The sequence below is a fragment of the Ctenocephalides felis genome, unplaced genomic scaffold, assembly GCF_003426905.1.
Source record: "Ctenocephalides felis isolate EL2017-DRISC unplaced genomic scaffold, ASM342690v1 CF-g0.4_SCAFFOLD_01886, whole genome shotgun sequence".
NCBI lineage: Eukaryota > Metazoa > Arthropoda > Insecta > Siphonaptera > Pulicidae > Ctenocephalides > Ctenocephalides felis.
In genome coordinates, this window is record NW_020538040.1 from 97,718,446 (window position 1) to 97,739,298 (window position 20,853).

General features: G+C 28.1%; 1 protein-coding gene across 2 annotated transcripts in view; it reads left to right on the top strand.

The window, feature by feature from the left end:
* LOC113377246 (myocyte-specific enhancer factor 2) overlaps nt 1-20,853 on the top strand; it is a 345,797-nt gene that overhangs the window by 24,161 nt on the left and 300,783 nt on the right. For both annotated transcript variants that reach the window (XM_026617494.1, XM_026617493.1), the window contains exon 2: nt 13,940-14,013. The gene's annotated coding sequence lies outside the window, so the exon portion shown is untranslated. The remainder of the gene's footprint in view (nt 1-13,939; nt 14,014-20,853) is intronic.

A 20,853-nucleotide genomic window follows, 5' to 3' on the forward strand; every position in this document is an offset into this window, starting at 1 on the left:
TGCATTAAGGCACGATGCCATGCACCACTAATTTATATAAACTTTGCGGAGCCCGAGACCTTTCCAACGAATTCAACGACTTATTTTTATATATATGCGGATAACCTATTTGAAATCATTTAAAACAATTGTTGATTATTTTCATTACTCGAATTTTTAATTACGGTGCGTAAAGTTCCAGCAAATTGCATTAAGGCACGCTGCCATGCACCACTATAAACCTTGCGGAGCCCGAGACCTTTCCGACGAATGCAAATTTGTCCAAATCGGTTCGTGCGTTCTGGAGTTTTTTTCGTCAGGAAGCAAAACCCGACTTATTTTTATATATATGTAGATGTAGATTACCGTACCGCAATTTAAAATTTTCAAAAACTTTACATCTTTCCCGTATTTTCGAAACGGTTGGACTTGTATTGGCCAGAAACTAATCAGGTATAAACCAATTATGTATCACGATCAATACGAATCGAATATTTTTTGAATTATTCAAATCGGTTGATCCGTGTTCTCGAAATCGTCGACGAAAAATTGTATCCGCACATTAATACACACACACACATACATCCATTTTATCTAAGGTATGCCAAAATGTTCAAAAACTTTTGAAAGGTAAAAATATATAGAAAAATTCTTTTTCGATTTTTTTGCGATCACTATAACTTAACCTACAGAAAGGTAATTACTGCCTTTTTAAATACATATAGTAATTATTATATGATAAATTAGAAACAATAAATTTCTGATTTAAGTTTTGGACTCTGAATGTACTGATAAACAATTATACGATTGAATTTCAAATGTATTCATATTATTCAAATTAAACAATTTATAAAATTTATGCAAGTTTTTTTATTGAACTATTATGATGATATATGAAATAATTACATCTTTGGTGTTAACGTAGTTTTATAGGAACATTTTCTTTTCTGTTAACAATTATAGAGCTTAAATTTATTAATATGCTTCTGATTTTATTTATTTTATTCTAAAATAATCTGAATTCAAAACATCTCTGTAAATTTATTTTCAAATATTATGAAATATCCAAAATGACTGTGTTTAATATTTCCTTATTATGTAGAATTCTAAACGACTTTCAATTTGACTCTGTGCTCGATAATTAAATGATAGTCAAGTGGAAAAGTATAGGTTTACACAAATATTTCACTGTAAATTGATACTACGAATCAACGTTAATGTAATTAATGTGTAAGCTTTGACGTAATCGTGGCTGAACTAATGCTAAACTGTTATAAAAATGCATCACAGATAAAATTACTGTGCATATTGAGCATAATTTCATGAATTAATTTCAAACATTACGTCACTGGGCCAAAATGTTAGTTTTGTATTTGATATTAAATCTCACCGAGATGAAATATTCAAAAAATTAACCGAATGCTACATACTGTTTCGAAATCAATGTACCCATGAAATTTAATACTAGATCGAGGTTATACACAGTCTTATTCATGTAAAAATGTGTACATTTTGCATTAGTTGAATAATGCAAATATTATTTCGTAAAATTTCAAATAAAACATTAGATCTGTTTGCTCTCTGACTTTGCTCTTACCCAGCCTATGGGGTAAAAAGGTTTAGGTGACTAATTTTTTAAACACATTTTTACGATGTTGAATAGCTGGGAGTTTTACTAAATATAGTCAGATAGTGATACAGTTGGTTTGATTTTCACAGTCTAATTGCTGAAAATCAAATTGGACCTTTGTGCTCCGTCCAGTTCTGTATATATATATATATATATATATATATATATATATATATATATATATAGTTTTTGTTATTACAATTGAAAAAATATTTAGACAGATTTGTACATTATTTTTTGTCAATCTCACAATAATATTTAAAATTAATCTCTGCAAACGTATTCCATTAAAGTACCTTGGTAATTTAAGCGAAGCCTTGATAATCGAGATGTTTCCTTACTCTTGAAATTTGCATTACAAATTCGCATTTGTTGACGTTTTCAACGACTTTATGCGTCTTCTTTTTCCATATGACTTTCTCTTTAACATGAATTAGTCTATTCTGGTGTCAAATTAAAAACAAATTGATGTGAAGTATAATCAATTTATCTTCTTCATATATATAACTTATTTAGAAGATGTGTAAAGGAGAAAATATTTCACTCGTACGATTAATTTTATTAGCAAGATTATTCTTAATGTAAATGCATGTAAAGTTTATGCTGTCAGCAGTTGTTTATTTTACCTCAAGCACATAATCTATATTAATAAACATTATTATCGCCGGTACTTGAATTGTATATGAAGTAATTTAATATATTTTGAATCTGAGATAAAATTTGAAATTATCATTTTTATTTAAATTTTATTTTAATAAGATAACACGATGAACAATTAAAAATGAAAATATTTTAGCTAAATTCCAAGCTTTCTTTAAGCTAGAATTGATAGAGTAATTTTAAACTTTCTTTCTCGTCACCTGGTTGAGGTATATTCGGAAGTAGGGGAGACTGGGTATGGTTGTGCCAGGTACGGTAGCGACAGTCATTTATACAGTTAAAATATACTGATTTTGAGATAGGGTCCAAAGGGAAAAGATGGAGTAGATTTGTTTGAACAAGTTTCCATTATTGCAGTCAACGGCCCTACATTAACACGATCTGTAAACCGTATTGCTTTTAAAGAGTAAAAAGTTTTTTTGTTCGATTTCTTAATATCTTGAAAACAGTTACTTGTACACAGATAGTTTGCTTTATTTGATAGTAGCTAATTATCAGCAATTAATTTTTGAGCAGATAATTTAGCTCGATCATAACGATGATCATCTCCAAAATTGTGCGTTGGGTACGATTGCGACAAATTTTGTGGGCATGGTTATGACATGTTTTTCATGTCTTTTTTGATTGAAATATGGAACATGTAAAAAAAAAGTTTAACTAAACTAACAATAAGACAAAATACCCAAGAGAAAGGAAAAAGCAATATAATAAAAGAAAGCCAAGGAACATGACGTTTCTGTTTCCACGTAAAATGCGCAAGTGATAATCCCTATTAAATTCGTGACCATTGTAATGATGTTTCTGACTAGATCTCAGTATATTGATATAAAGTTACTTTAATATTTTGACGAATTAGTAAACTGATAATTATTAGTTAACATTTTTGACTGATTTCAAAGAAGAAATTATTTACAATAACAGTAGTCCTGATGGTGACTTATTAATTATAAGGAGGAAGATGATCGCAAACTTGAAATAATTTGTTTTGTTATATATTGTTATATTATATTTGGAAACTTCGTGATTGTTTAAATAATTATGTTTATTTATTTCGAAAATATAATTTGTTATTTGTTATATTTTGTTGTTTATGGCTATTGTTTTTTAAGTATGTTTATGTCTGTTCTGGGGATGTCGATTTAAAGACAGTATTTCAGTACTTCCTCGTAGACAAATGTTCAAATTACCATTAATTACCTTTCTCCCAGCTGGTGAATTAACAAAAAAATTGCTGATAAAAAAAATGAAACGACTGCACCCAGTCTTTCCTACGCTAAATCTTTCTTAAACTGTCTTTTCAAACTTACATTTTTTTGGAACTTTAATTGATCTAGAAAATAATTGACATAGTTTTAATCATACCATTATATGCTATACTATGCAAAAATACATAATATCATCATTATTATTGCGTGAAAGAAGTGTTATAATTTTTTTTGTTACGTAACGTAATATATTTTATAACAAGATTTAGCGATGTCCATTCTTGAAATGTACCAACATATTTGTTTCTGATTGAAAATAGGGCACTGCAGTGTAAAATGGCAATAGGAAGTCGTCTCTCACGCTATTCTCCTTGAATTGAGTTGGAGTTTAACTCATTTCACGGACTTGCCCTAGGCCGCACTACTATTTATTATCACATCTATATATTGGCATACTGGGATTTTTTTTTATAAAATTGCCATACAAAATTTTAGAGACTCTGCAACATATTATAATTGCAATATAATTTCAATAATTAGATATTTAGTATATTTAATAAATTTTATTTTAATTACTTCATAATTAAATATTACTTACTAGATACCAACTTATCTGTGTACTTATTCTATACAAATACTTTTTATAATGTATGGTATAAATCTGTCACTTAAGATTAATGTTATCACTAAAGTTGGCGTTACATACAGCAAGAGCTTCAGAAGAATTATATCCAACGAAAAAGATGCAAATTTAATATGCTCACTATAAAGAATGCAAAATCAATTCAGTACCTATTTACATACATCTTGTTTACATTTTACAAAGTAACGGGAAACATTTGAAATTTAAATTTTAACGTTTTGGCCGTTTTGTTTTACGCATGAAAATTATTCGATGAAAGCCTTTTGACTTAAGTTTATTGTATGAGGTATCTTTAACGATATATTGGATAAAAAAATTATCTTTCTTGTTCTGCAAATGTTATTGTTTAAGTTTTTTGGAGGATAGCTATTATTAATTATGATTTTTACACTTTTGAACTAAAAGCTTCATTTTTCTTCAAAAATTATTTATTTACTTTTTCTAATATTTTAATCAATATTTCGGGGATACGGAATGCTCTCTTCTTCAGGAGCTTAATAACTCTACATTTTCAAATTAAAACTCAACAAACAGTTAAACTCTCTTAACAAACCTCAACGTTTGTTAAAAGTCTCATCTATAGTCCGACCATGATAGAGGTTTGAAAATCACTCATAACATGTAAACTAGCAACTATCATTTTATTAAATGTTATGTGAGGAATTTATATAACAAAATATAATACATCAATGTTACTTTTAATTCTCTGTTAAATGTGGAATTTTGTAGACACATCGAGAATGTTTTAAAAGAGCCCTTTATGCCTAAAACATCTAATTAATTTGAAATCTTATTGAAATAGCAAACTGTTTTTTTAATAAAATTATAATTTTTGTAATCATAAAGTAAATTATTTTACCTTATACGTGAAAATATGACATACATCATATTATCAAAATTCAGGCTCGTCTTACATAATCTGAATCTAGTGTTAATATATAAATACCAGAGAGCATGGAAATTTATCATTATTTGTAACTGAATACGTAATGAATATTGTTAAATTAATTTTATTTTAGTATTCGATGCATATTATTGAGTATATTTACGAAATCCATCAAAGATCTTGACCCAAACGAACAGGTTTCTGTGAGGTCACTCTTGAAAAAATCCAAAAGAGTACGCGGGTCAAATTAGTCTGTGGATAATGTAAATTACTAATCGATAACTACACGTTTTTAGTATCCGCTCGGGAATACGAAAACTTACATAATTTCTATTATTTTTATGTATAACATTTGAAACATATTCATTTACATTTTTAGGTGTAGATTGAACGAGGTAACTCTTTATTATAATGATTCAGATATTATATTTATTTAAATATAATTGTGGTATATTGTATTGTTCTACATACATATATATATATATATATATATATATATATATATGTATGTATATATATAGGGTAAGCTGGGGCACAAAGTTCCAATTTGTAACAAATAACACATTTTAAATAATTATCTATGTTTAGTAAAATTGTCAAAAAAAATTTAGTCCGGTTATTTTTACCCCATAGACGGAGTAAAAAGGGAGAGTCAAGGGGCAAAAAGATCTACTAGGGTGAAGTCCCCGAGTGCCGGACTAAATTTTACGAAATGTTTATTATGGCTTATGTTAGATAACAAAGTTAGAAAACAAACTAAATTAACAAAAACGCAACCTTTGCTAAAGAATAATTAATACTATCAATCAAACTTTGATAACAAGAAATGTGATTTTACGAAGTGGCACCTAGGACCGGACATTTTAAAATAACCAGTATTGAACATATAGGTAGACGCTCTCAGCTAGAGCATTCATCATAAGATTTTAATTCTTCGACTAGGAAATACGAAAATTGGGGGTATGTAGTGACCGTTAGCACTCATACAGAACAAAATTAAATAATTAAAATAAATTGCGTCAATTCTCACAAGAAATATCAATATGTTCACTGTTCGACGCTAAGTAAGGTACGACTTAGTGTCCGGTGCTAAGGTACAGGCATGTTCGTTCATTTGGTGGTATCTACTAAAATTGCTTAAAATATCTAATAATATTCTACCATTTTACGGATAACAATCAAGTACTACTTTTATTATTGAATGCCACTTAAATGTAAATGCATAAATATACTAGAATTACTTCCATTGATATTTAGGTGACGCCGTGATTTTGCGCCTAAAACACCAAGGGTTGCTTCCGCCGTGGCCGTGTACGTCACAGGTGAGACTTGGCGCGTGGTCTCCTGCACCTGTGTGACCCCCGCGCCCCTTTCACTTTTATTTTGATATAAAAAGATTTATACTCGCTTAAATAATACGGGTTAAATAGAGTGTCCGGCATTAGGTGCCGTCCGGCGTTACGGGACTTCCCTCTATATTAATTTTAATTTTTAAGATGTGCTATGTAATCATAGTCCAAATTTACTCCACCTATGGCATATGGTAGGTCTAGGTTACAATTTTTTTGAAGAACATCAAGAAATACACACTCGTACAATTATTAGAGTGTTACTGAACACAGTCATATAATTGTTTGTTTGATATGTGTTTGCTTTTTACAATATAATTGCTCAACGTCAAACTGGACTCTTGTGCTTTGTCCTACCCTACTATATACTGAAAATGCGAAAAATGTATCTAAATGAGCAGTTACTCAAAATTCCACAAAATATTTAATTTTGCATGATATTTTTTAGCTTGAGGAAGAGCATCGTCTTTCTAAATCTGTTCTTTAAAAACACGATTAAAAATTAGTAGAAAGTATTTATGTTTTTCTTTAATTGCGATAAAATACAAAAAAGAACCGCTTGTGATTTCCAAGCCGCGAGCATGTGATCACATAGTATAATAATAATAGTTTTTTTAAAAAAAAAAACAAATCGTATTTCGGTTATCGTTAAGCAATTCGTTGATGATCGATGATTGCGTTCTTGTGGATATTTAAATGCATAATGTCAATGTTAGCAACGATGCTAATCATTGATTTAACCTATGCGACGCCCGAACGCCCGTTAGCGTTCGCATAGCCCGATAGCGTCATCGTTAATGACTTAACGTCCAAGCGTAGCTCCTCCATTGACGGCGGATGATACTTCTTATTCGTGCGACTCGCGTTTCGCACTTCGAGTTTTCCACAGGCCAACAATGCAATCGTTGCAAATACTTAATGTCTTAATGGAAGAAACCGCTACGCGATCTGTTTCACATTACATAAATATTCATTTTCACTCAAATAGCATAAAATTTGACGTAATATTATGCATTTATCGAGCAACAATATTAAAGTTATATTTGTTAATGGTGAATGTAACGTCCAATATTTAATAATTTTTGATGATACTTGACGTGAGGATGACTATATGGCTTGTTTTCATATTTTATTGAAGTAAAACTTCTTTAGGCACGACTAGGGTGTAAATCCGTACAAATGCAACGGAAGTACGTTACGCCCGAACTGTTCGTCATTCGCTCTCGATGAGATCGTTTCTATACGGATCGATTGTGATTAGTCATCGTGTACGTGTATAGAGATCTGTCGTTGTATGCGTACCGGCATCATTGTTATGAGTACCGATATCAACAAGGAAATCGGTATAGGTAAATAAACATTTTAAAGTTGCATCGTAGTACAAATATTGATTTAATGAAAAATGCCTGAATCAGAAGAATATTTTACCCTGTTCCTTGAAAATAATAAAACAAATTAAACATTTGTGCCGTGTACTAAACGTAAGTTTATTGATTAAAAATTATTTCTATATTATTCGTAGTTTCTATAAATCTTTGAAGTTATTGAAAGGGGAAATATTTTTCGGCAATACAGATATTACAGCTGTTCAAAGAATGAGATTATATCGCCAGCGAAAAAGCAAAAATAATACCATCAGTCAATGAATGTATGTTAATTTTAATTACATGAAGTTCTTCAAACACAATTATATGATGAGTAAAGTTGCGAAAACACCGTGGGAAAGAATATTATAGAACTTATTAATCATAATTACTTTATTTCTCTAATGAAGGTTCATTTCTAAATGATAATTACAATGACAAATCGATCACTGCCATATTTGAAGTATGACTTTAATTACATTATTGTTTTTAAATATTATACATATTTTTAATGCTAATATTATTTATATTTATCAGATATAATTTATAATTTATCATTATATAAATGTGTATAATGGTTGACACTAATAAATGCGTGCATCACGAGTGTTACCATATTACTAATAAACTTTTAAAAACGAATAAATAATACACTTTATTCGGCTTTCTCACATTGTTTACCAATTATTTTAATCTAATATGTACATTTAACACAAATATATTTCTTATTTCGTAACTTTCACTTTCAATTTTTCGTTCACACAGTCTGAACTTATGGACAGTGTTGACAAAAACTTGATTCTTGGGATTTTGAATATGCATCGCTAAATTAAAAAAATAACTAAAACAAAAATTTCTCTCTGAAAATGGTTTTACTTGGCATCTCAATTATTGCATTTATTCAGCTAGGTTCAAAATGTTGAAATATACGTTAAGTTGACTTTATGTTACATTTTTTAGCCATTTGATCTGCCACATTTTACCAAACAATGTATAAATATAAAGTCTAATAGTTTACGGTACACTTTTGCTATTTTCTCCTATTTCCATTGTATTAAGTAATGTTTGAAACTTAGGACAAGTATTTTATGTGAATGACTTCATTAGTTCTAGTACAACAAACTATCAAATTGAAGAATCGAAAAATCTCTCGTCTTGTCATTTCCCAAAGAGGTGAATCTATTTGTTATATATTAACTGATATATTGTAATTTGTCTGGTTCATTTGGTGTTATTTGTATCAATCTGCACTTTATTTTCGAAGGAAACAATTCCCCAAATAATATTATTGTCCAGCGGTCTAATTGACCGACCGCGGAAGTTAGGCCACATAATCGTTTCAAATTTATCATCAATCTTTGATAATACGTTAAATTGCATAAATAGTTAATTATTACGTTAAATACATTTCGATTATTGTGAAAAAATCAAACCTGGGGTTAGTTGAAACAAAGCCTTGGGGCTAGTTGTATCATACAAAAATCATACATGGATTCAAGTCAAGAAGATCAAAAGGAATGCATATATAGTTTGTAGATATGAGAATTGCATTACAGTAGACGCTATATCTTTCATTTGCATTATGATAATATATGTGTTTTTTTTTCAAATTATTGATATTATTTAACAAGATGTATACATTTGCTTGTAATTTTACTCCATTTTTAATAAATGCATAAAACTTATTTACTTTGCGATTCTCTTTTATAAACTTGAACATAACGATAGCCATCTCAAGTGATTCATATAGTTTTTATTCAATTTTTTTATCGCATAGTTTCACGTGTGCGTAATTTATTGCATAATACAAAAAATATGATATATTGTTAACCATGATTTCATATTATGATCAATATTGAGTAATTATAAGATGACTTTTAATTATTATTTGACCTAAGTTTTTATTTCTGCGCCCTTGCATAATTTTTAAGGCTAATTTATATTGGAAATATCGAATCTTTTCTTAATGTTTGATCAAATTCGTATAAATAAATGATGCGTGAGTAAAATCAGTTTTATACTTAACTTCAAACTTCAAACTAATATGAATTTATCAAGGATTATTTAATTCTTCAATTTGAAATCCAAAAAATATTTTTTTGAAATCCTTACCTTTTATATTATTATTTTAGTCTTTTTTAAATGGATTTCTGTAAGTATATTCTTTTTTCATGAGAATATTATAATAAATGATTCCAAACTCGTATGCTTGAATTTGTTCCTGTGGTTTGTTTTATTTGATATAATTTATAAATTAATTATCTATTAAATTTATTAATTATTTACTAATAATTACGCTTATGCAAAGTTTATAAAGTTACATCTTGTTTGAAATATGAACTTTTCTTTAGAATAATATGAATAAACAATAGTTAAGTAAAATTTAGAAAGCTTTACGATTTATTTAACTTTATTACATATATTTATATTCTGTTAGCTCATTATATACCACGATCCCTCTATTTTTTCTGACAACCCAGCTTGACCAGCTTGATATCGAGCTGTAGTGATATTAGATTTTTACTTGATATTATAGATACAAAATATATGATACAAATCATTCGATAATAATCATTCGAGATGTTGAAATATATACACAGAATGACAGATTCTATAAAAACCCGTTTTACTCGAATATGATGAATAACAAACACATTGAATGAGAAAAAAATATTTATTTATGAATTATGAGAATATTAATATTAATTCATTATTGCGGACATGGTTCAAAATTTTAATTTTGGTATCTAAAGATATAACCATTTTTTCACGCTCTACCTTTTTTTGTTTTTATCTTTTGCCGTTGTCGGACTGTATTTTTTTATAAATTATAGATTTTGTAAAACATAATTGTCCCGTGAATAAATTTATGCTAACATTTATATATAAAACTAATTAAAAACAAAGTGTCAAAACAATGTCTTGCTATTTCAAACATAGTTCATTCATTAAGTAAGTTCACCTCGGAATTCGAGATACACAGCCGTAAGTCTGTAAATACTTGTATATTGACATCTAAAATTTGTCTCACAACCTACATATGTTGCATATACCCTACCTAATGTAAGTTTTGGGACAACTTTTAGGTGTCAATATACAGGTATTTACAAACTTACAGCTGGGTATCTCGAATTCCAAAATGCTTACTTAATTTGAGCTTAATTGATTGGACTAACAAACTAGCTTTTGTTATTTATTCACGGGCTTTAGCCCACCAAACTAACTTATACACACCTAAAATTTAGTTTTGATCATAAAAGGGGTTCCCACCTTATCTACATATTTTCATCATAGACATAGACTACAAACAATTCGTAACTGTAACATGTAACATACATTTTGTGCTATCGTACTTTGACAGTAAAATAATGAAAATGTTATTGTAGACAAAATCAAATTGCTTATAATTTAGTGTAAAAGCAAAGTTTATAAATTTCGTCAAAAAAATTTTTCATAAAATGTATAAGATCGAAAACGAATGCTGTGTAAAATGAGGGTAGGTGTATTCACTTCACTATAAGAAGTATATTTAAAATAATCTTATCATAAAAGGTAATGGGCAACTAATCACTGGCCTGCTTTCTAAGCAATTTAAATCACAACTCATAGGCCACATAGTTCTGTTTATGTTGATAGAAATAGTACTTTAATAATGGATTTTTGAACTTTTTAACTAGATACTTGAAATAGTTGCATCGATGAGGTTAAGAGTCATGCTAAAAGTTTTAGCATCAATAATGTATTTCATATCCGAATGGCATAGCTTGAACGAAGTGATAAGGATATGCTATGCACATATATCATGGAGAGTTGCGGTTACGGAGCAATGATGGACAATTAACATTTGATTACCTCTTTAAAATTTTACTGTTTGTACGAAATATGCCCTTATTACAAAAACGTAATTGCAGAAACGATAGGATCATTTAATATAGGAATATAGGAGACACAAAGTTTGGGTAGAGATATTTACAAAAAAAAATTATTATGATAAATAACACTAGAGTAGAACTTCGTTTATCCGGCCCTCGGTTATACAGATTCGCGGTTATCCGGACTCCAAACAGCGACCGTTTTATATGTATGCACATATTTAAAAAAAAAATTATTATGATAAATAACACTAGAGTAGAACTTCGTTTATCCGGCCCTCGGTTATACAGATTCGCGGTTATCCGGACTCCAAACAGCGACCGTTTTATATGTATGCACTACGAATTAAATTTTTGCATGATTAATGCTTCGTTTTAGTATATGAATAGGAAGTTTCAATTTCTTGATAGACATTATTTTCTTTGAAATCTATGTAAGTATTTGTTATTTTAAATAAATAGACAACATTATTCGATTATCCGCAACAATTAGTCCCGTAATCGAGGCTCTACTGTACTTTCAATTTCCTATTGATACACACACACACACACACACACTCACGCACACACACACACACACACACACACACATATATATATATATATATATATATATATATATATATATATTAGGTTGTCAAATATCTCCCTTCCGCTTTTTTACTCTTGGTTTATAATACAAAAAGGCGGAAGGGAGATATTTGTCAACCTTTATATAAATATATAATATAGATTTGCATACCTAATGTTAATAACATTACATTAGCGTACCTTAACTAATGGATTTATTCCAAAGTTGTGAGCATATACAAAATTGATGCATTTTACCTGCTTTAGTTTAAAACTAAACTGCAGCAGGGCAACTAAACTTAAGTTGTTCTGGATTTTTTTATATATGCATTTGATTTGATTTGATTTGATTTGATTTGATTTAATTTTCTGAATTTTTATTAAGATCTGTAGATGATGAAAAATATGAAAAGAAAGAAAATAAGAAAATGATGGAATATTCTTTGAGCTCTATTTTTTTTTTTAAATTCCCAAATAAATCAACTTTTTACAGTGTGTTATAATATAGTAAAAGAATTTGTTTGAATTTTCGGATAGTAATTGCAAGTATCCTATTCCAAAAATTATTTGTTAAAAATTTTGTATGAGAAAACTGTGTTTTTTCACAGCATTAACTTTAGATAATGTTGTAGTATATTTGAAGTGTACTTTTCTAATTAATTCCAAGTTATAAAATAAATATCAAAATCATACATTTTAGTAAGAGAAATATGGTGACAATTTTAGAAGTTAAATATCGGTAAATTTAAAAATAGTTTCTTTATGGCGTTTTACTGTTAAAATTTACGAATTGTTAATATATATATATATGTATATAAAAGAAAGGGGGCGATAGTATTGACTTTAACTGTTTTGAAAAAAATTAACTCGCGTTGCTTGGAAATTATGAGCTTTTAAGTTCAACTTAGAGCTTCGATGCAATTATGACTATTCTTTTGCTATTGTGGTTAATTTTTACTATTTTTGTTCACTTAAAATTTAGAACTGTAATTGCGAACACAATAAAAAATAATAATACAACTGCCCCATTTTCAGGAATTAAGATTTTTTGTTGAACTATAAATTTAATTTTTTTAAAATCGGTCGACATTGAAAGGCTTCTTCTTTTAAAAGAAGTACTAAACTGTGTTGGCAAAGTTCATAAAAAAATGGCTCATTGTTTATGTAATAATTGAATAAATAAAATTCTAATTTTTATAAGTAAAGAAACATTACAATTCTTTAGGGATCCATATTGTATTGATGATATTTCTAAAGAACAACAAAATAGTCTGTTTTTAGGATGTAATATATTTGTGTATAGTATGAAAACCTTATAGGTATGAAACCTTAAATGCAATAAATGTTAAATTATTATTAATTAATTTTATTCTTAAATAGATTTTATTAAATAACAGAAATAATTTCGCGCCAATTCAGCCTTGGGCGAACCTCCATATTTCCGCCACTGCAATGAGGAGGCATGTCCGATAATATTTCATGCATAACAATGTATAGTGCATTATCACTTGAGGAACGTTTTTTGCATGCACGTCTGTTGAATATTTATTAATTACACACAGTAAAATCTATGTGAAATAAAATCGAACATAAAATATTGATATTCATAGTTAGTAATGTTTAATATTGATTAGCTATTTAGAAGACTTATTAAGGACGAACTATGAAAAAATTGGTAAAAATATTTTTTAATATTGTATGAGACTTATATTGTATTATCTTGTTATTTATTATGATTTATTTTATTTGACAATGCTCTAATTTGCGATTTTTTTCTACAGAAATTGCAGAAGTTGATGGCATTCAACGGAAATTTCTGGCGAACTTCAACATGTCTGTGATAAAAAGCCGATAAGTAAGTTAATTTAAAAATAACTTTTCTAATTGTTGTATGTTTTAATATAAGCATTTTATTAATTACCTACAATTAAACTAAAATTTTATATGCAGTATGCATATATTATTTGAACAATTCGATTATGAACTGGGTTTATTAAAATTGAATATGTATTAAAAACTATAAGGCACACATTGATAATATCGATCTGATTCATAAATATGAATCTAATAAGCTCAAAATATAAGTGTTCATATTTATAAATAATGTTTAAAATTGATTTGATTATATCTTTTAGTATTTTATGTTTTGAAAGTTCAATTCGTGTATTATTTAATTTTCATCGTAGATATCTGTTAACGGATTAAACGATTTTGCCCGTTAATAAGTAGTTTGGCATTTATCCAAGTTGCCAATATTTTCGCGTTATGTTTTCTAATACAATCAACGTAATTATATTATAATCATACTATGACATGTTGTGTTTATTTAATTATGCATACTAGCAATTAATAATTCAATATGCACTCTATAATATTTTTATGGGGAATACATTCGTCATTTTAACTTTCACATAGATACTTTAATTCCGTATTTATATTTTGCTTTTTACTGTACTCTCAATTATGCTTGATAATATTGAAATTGTGTAATCAATGAAATTAGTATTTTAGATTTTTTTGCTTTAGTGGCCTACTTAATCTTATTTTTATTAAATCGCGCAATCATTAGGTATATAATTTAGTTTGTTGATCTTATATCTGTAAAGAATATTTGTTAAATTTTTCCGTTATTCGAAAACGTAATATCTAGTTGTTTATAATTTTTGATTTAATTAATTGATTTTGCAAACCTATAGATATTCTACAACAAAACATGTATTGTGTTTATTACCTGACACTTCTGATTTTTTCATTTATTAGTTCATTGGCCTTATAAGTTTATAAGCAGCCATATGCATACATTTATCATATACCAAATACAGATGCTTTTTCAATATTTTCATATTTATTCCGACTTTATTTTGTATTTTCTAATTCTATCCATTGATTTCAAACTTTTTAATTTTTATATATTTTTATTAACAATTTTATTCAATGAATAATATTCTATTGTGTTACAATAGTAGTAAAATTTTTCAAGTATTTCATTTTTTTGTCATAGTGCCGAAATTCGATTCTACTTTTTTTGTTTTGATTTTATATATTTTACATTTTTAATAGAAATTGATTTACAAAAATTTTCATAAACTTTCGAAATTATGATTGTTCTGTTTTGTCAATTTGATCGCCATATGTTTCAAATGATTTTTCCAGAATTTGTGTCATTATCAATTTTTTAAGATACTTGATCATATGCAAAATTTTATCTTAAATAAGTAAGGAAAAGTAGCGAGTTTGAAATAATTTTTTCACGCATAAATTTCTGCAACAAAGTTTTTGTTATTTAGTGAATGCTATTAAAAAAAATACGATTTTTAACTGCTCATAATTTTCATTTATTTTGCAAATAAATTAATTGCATTGTTTTTAAATCGAGTTGTATTCGAAGTAGAAGTAACACTGGCTACTTCTCCTATTGTCAATTTATTCATATGTAATCTAATTATATTATCTTTAAATTTACCAGATATCGACTAAAGACAATTGTAAATTATGTGGTGAAATAAAAAAAATTAAATCGAGACTCTGGGTACGGTGTCACTTATTTTTTATTAGGGGTGGGGCGGGGCTCAAAGGTCCAATTTGACTTTGAGCAATTAAATTGTAAAAATCAAACCAATTACATCACAACAAATTACACATATCAAACGAACAACTGACTATGTTCAGTGAAACTCTCAGCTAAATCATCATTGCAGGAATGTGTTTTTTTTTCATTGTTTCTCAAAAATTGTCACCTAGTCCTTTTTGCCCATATACGGGGTAAAATGGGACGGCCAGAGTATTATTTTTAATTTTAAAGGGATTTTACGAAATAATAATTATATTTTTCAACCAATGCAAAATATAAATGTTTAACTTAATTTACATTTACTATTTTTTATTGTATACACCTTTGTTACGGTAAAGATTCAGTTGGTGCTTTTTAACCCACCCGCGTGTAAGATTTTTAGACGTTATATAAATAAACTGTTGCGTCTAACTTAGAATTAACATTACATTTTATAAAACAATTAAATAACGTATACTTAAAAATTGTATTAAGGTCTCGTAAACTAAGCAACAGTGCTCACAACAGAAAAAACTAATATCGAAAATAAATACTTTTGTTATGGATTTTCAAACATTGCTTATCTCCTGGTCACGAGATCGTAAGATTCAAGATAATAGTTGGGTATACATTTTTCCTCTCTTCTTTATTGTTATATTATTACTGAAAAAATCTTAACTTTACTTGTTTTTGTAATATCGGTGGTGGACCATTTTACCCGCGGACCTTTAAGTCTCGCTCTACCCAATGATTTATTTAAGTGATGGTAGTTTTTGATGATTATTTTTACAATGGTTAGAAATATATTTGTACGATAATCTGTAATAATTAAAAAGTTTATATCTTGCAAATCGTTGTAGATTTTATTAGAATTTTATTATAATTGAATAGAATTTATGAACAAATATTTCTAATGAAATCATTGGAAGCTAAAAACCCAATGCGTTTGCTAAGCAATTTAGAATGAAATGAAGCACCGAAAAATCTATGAAACAAGATTTCATGAGATGAAAAAAATTTTTCGGGTAGTCAGAAAATATCATAAAATTGAATGTGTGAGCTTAAACATCTAAATATTTCATATTATTTTTCCTAATAAAATGTGTCATTTGAACGGCGTGCAGTTGAAATTTAAATTTGTGCTGCAGGTATTTAATTAAATCGTAAATTGTGTTTGAAATGCAAGTTTACCTCAAGTCGTGACACATCTAAATATTTGCCGGCATTCGGCGGTCATGCGCTATTCTATGTGGCTCTACACGGACGACTTGGCTGCTTGTTTACTTTGGAATGTAATTAGACGCGATCTGTTCAAATACGTGTACACGCGGATGGCTACCACAGATTCCGAATTTAATTCGTATGAATTAATATTCTCTGCACTTATGCAGTCATCTCGGACGAATATTCGAAATCTGCATGAGTCCTGCTTGATATGCAATTTAGTTTATTCCACAAAATCAAAATTGTTTCGTGTTCTTTGATACATTCATCGCTGTTGGCTAATATATGGTAAACTGATGGAATTATTAAAGTGCGATAATACTTCACATATTTTAGTATAATTTGTTTGGATATTCTAGTATGGCATATTTATATATAGGTGTTGGCATTGATTCGTAGCGATTTTTTCCAAAGTTTCGTGATTTATTATGAGAGTATCATTACAGTAGCGTTATTCAAAATATTATCCATAGTTAAATATTGTTTTTAGCTATCTTTCTGGTAGAGCTCGGATACCACGTGGAAAAAATTCTTCTCTAGATTCGATGAATGAATTTGATGCAATATTAGGTGATGAACAATGGATCGGAACAAATGATAATCGGATAGAGTCATGTCAAATAAGATGACTAGCATTTGCAATTTTTTTCATGTTGATTCTATTTGCCGCAAAATTTATTTTTCAGGCATAAATAAAACATCAACATGTTTGATACTAGGCAAAATTTGCTGCAAACACAATAACGAAGTTTCGAACACTGGTGAAAATGCACTACATCAGTAGTTTCCAGAAGAATATTTACTTTTCAATTTGTGGCTACAAATAGGTGGCTAACGTCATATTTTGTAGAACGTTACGAATTAATTCCTACACCTGATAGATAACTCTGTTTATATCTTGTTTATAAAAATATCCTATTTAATATATTAATGTACCAGACAAGAAGTGCATTTTTTAAATAGACGCTATATCAGACGTTCAGAAAAATATAGGTTAGAACGGGGCTTAAAGGTCCGTTGGTAAAATGGTCCACCACCGATATCTCAAAAACAAGTAAGGTTAAGAATTTTTTTAACAGAGGGAAAAAGATGTATAACCAGTATCACCTTGGTTCTTGCGTTGCTATCGGGAAATAAACGGCAATGTTTGAAAATCTGTAATAAAAGTATTTTTTTTTTCATTTTTTTACCGCCTATGGGTTAAAAAAGACTGCATGACAAATTTTTGAAAATCAGCAAAAAATATAATACATTTCTACAATGATGGGATTTTTACTGAACATAGTTAGATATTCTTTGTTTGATGTGTTATTTGCTGTGATGTGATTGCTTTAGTCTTTACAATATAACTGCTCAAAGTCAAATTGGTCCTTTGTACTCTACCCTATCTTACTATAAGTCGTTTTCATCGTTACTGTAGATTTATATATTGTTAACAATTTCATTTACATTCTCTACAAATTTCATCAATACGTGATGATTAGAAAAAACACATTAAAACTATTAGAACTTAAAATCCTAGCATATCTAAAATTTAGATAGTAAAATCCACATAATAAATTGTACTTAACTCATCAAATTATAATATAATAAATAATTGATTTTCGGATTTCCTTTGACTTCGATTTTAATCCTGAATTATATTTAATAGCTGCATTTAAGTTCAGGATTTTAAAAAATTTAACTCAACACTTTAAAACCTTGAAGGTGATATATTTCAAGAAAATTTCTAGAAATTACCATTAACTAAAGTATTTGTATATTTGTATACAATATATAAAAACATATACGTTTTTCACATGTGTTATTATATTTTGTTATGCCTAATAACTCGTTTCATTTTGTTGTGCATTATAACCGTACAATCAAATTTTGTTATGAATTAAGGTTTGTCAAACAAATAATAATTCTAAGTCTCTTTTTTATACTGGTTAGAGAAAAAGAGTAAATCTTAGAATTTAGAAGTATAACGCAGGAAACCAGTTTTACGATGACTAATACCACTATATTTTTATTCATAATTCATTGAAAATAAATATATTTGAATCTATTTCACACTCTCACTATGAATATGTTAATTCGTTCTTAGCATATTATATTATATATGATATATAATATATATCATTTTCAATAAGTTTGTTTGCTCGTTGGCACTTATAGCACGTGATTTGATTTTAAATATGTTTAAATTAGAAATGGATCTTTTTAGTTGCTTTTTAGTCGCTGGCAAAGGTTGCTTAAAATATTTGAAGAACTTGATTGTCAATAGCAAATGGATATAATTTTGTAAATATTATTTTTTCAGAAATTAGTTTGAAATTTCTGTTTTGTATTTGCGGCGTGTAAGTATTTTGTATATATTTTCACTTTAATTTGTAATTAGCTTCAAAAATCATATCAATTTCATAATTTTTTATATATAGTAGAATAATCTTAAAAATTGGCGAATTTAAATATTTATAGAATATAAAAAATATTTAATAAATAAATATAAAAAATATTATTTCAATTATATTTCAATTATATGCGTATATAGGCAAGACTTTAAATAAAACTTGTGGTGCATGGCATAGTGCCTTAAGGCTGGTACTTTTCAGTACGCAATTTAATTTGTCTGAAAAATTGAAAGAAAATTAATTTTCTGAATTTTGAAACTTCACGTTACAGCCTAACGGCTAAACATTATAAATCTTGAAACGTAACCCATAGAAATGTAAAAAAATGTACTTATTATTAAAATCTCTATTAAAGCATGTTAGACCGCAAAATATCATTTTTTAAAACTTTTTCATTGGATCTTTTCATTGGAACCGCTGGACCTGTCTTCCCAAATATTTAATCAATTCTTCAGTCCATAATAATTTCGTCAATACAAATTTTCACTTGAGGTTATAGATCTGAAATACGAGTCTCAAGTGAAAATCGTCTCTCGTGGGTATGGCTGCATATAAAATCTTAAAAAATGTTGACAAATACTTTGAGTATAGTTAATTAGTCACAACTAAATTGGACAATTACTGGGTTGCCATCCATTGAAAAAATCCATATAATTACTGAAAACCATAATTACTGAAAAGCCAACACAATTACTGAATATCCTAGTAACACAAATTGTAAATGAAAAGTATAAAGAAGGAAATATATAGCGTTTTTGCACAACATACGAATAATTCGTTTAAAATCTCTGCTATGATTTATAATAAAATTCGAAGAATTGTATGTTTTTTGAGATAATGAAATACTGTTAATCTATAATTTTTATGACCTCGTATTGATGTATATTATAGTATTTATTGTCCTCTGACCATTTCTATTTGTTACCAGTACGCAGAGTTTGTGTCAATGCAGCGCATGAATTAATAAAACGACTTCTGATACTTTTTCTCGAGTAAAGATGATAAGGAAATGTCAAGGCAACATCTTGAATTTGTCATGTAAATATTTTGCTGATCGTACATAAGCATTGATGCGATTTCTGATGTTTTAAATTATCTGCACGTAAGGGAGACTGGAATTGTTCAGGAAAATATTGCTCGATATTGTAACTGATTTCAATATAATTGTAACTGTTTTAAACTCATCATTTATCAGCTGTTTGAAATAGAAGATATATGTCCGGTCATTTATCAGCTGTTTGATAAAAATAACTTACTATGGATTTTATTATAATTGATCGTTTCACTAAATAGACGAAAATGCTTTTATAGCTCTCAAAATAATGATGTCTACTATAATACAAAAAGGTGCCAAAACAAATTAGTATTTTTTAAATACACATCATCTATATCCACTTTCTTAATAAATTATCCTAAATATTTTTCTGATTCTGAATTTTATCGCGATCTGCAATATATATATATTTTAATTTGACTCTGAGCAATTAATTATATTGTGAAAAAACAACAATTATCATGTATTAAA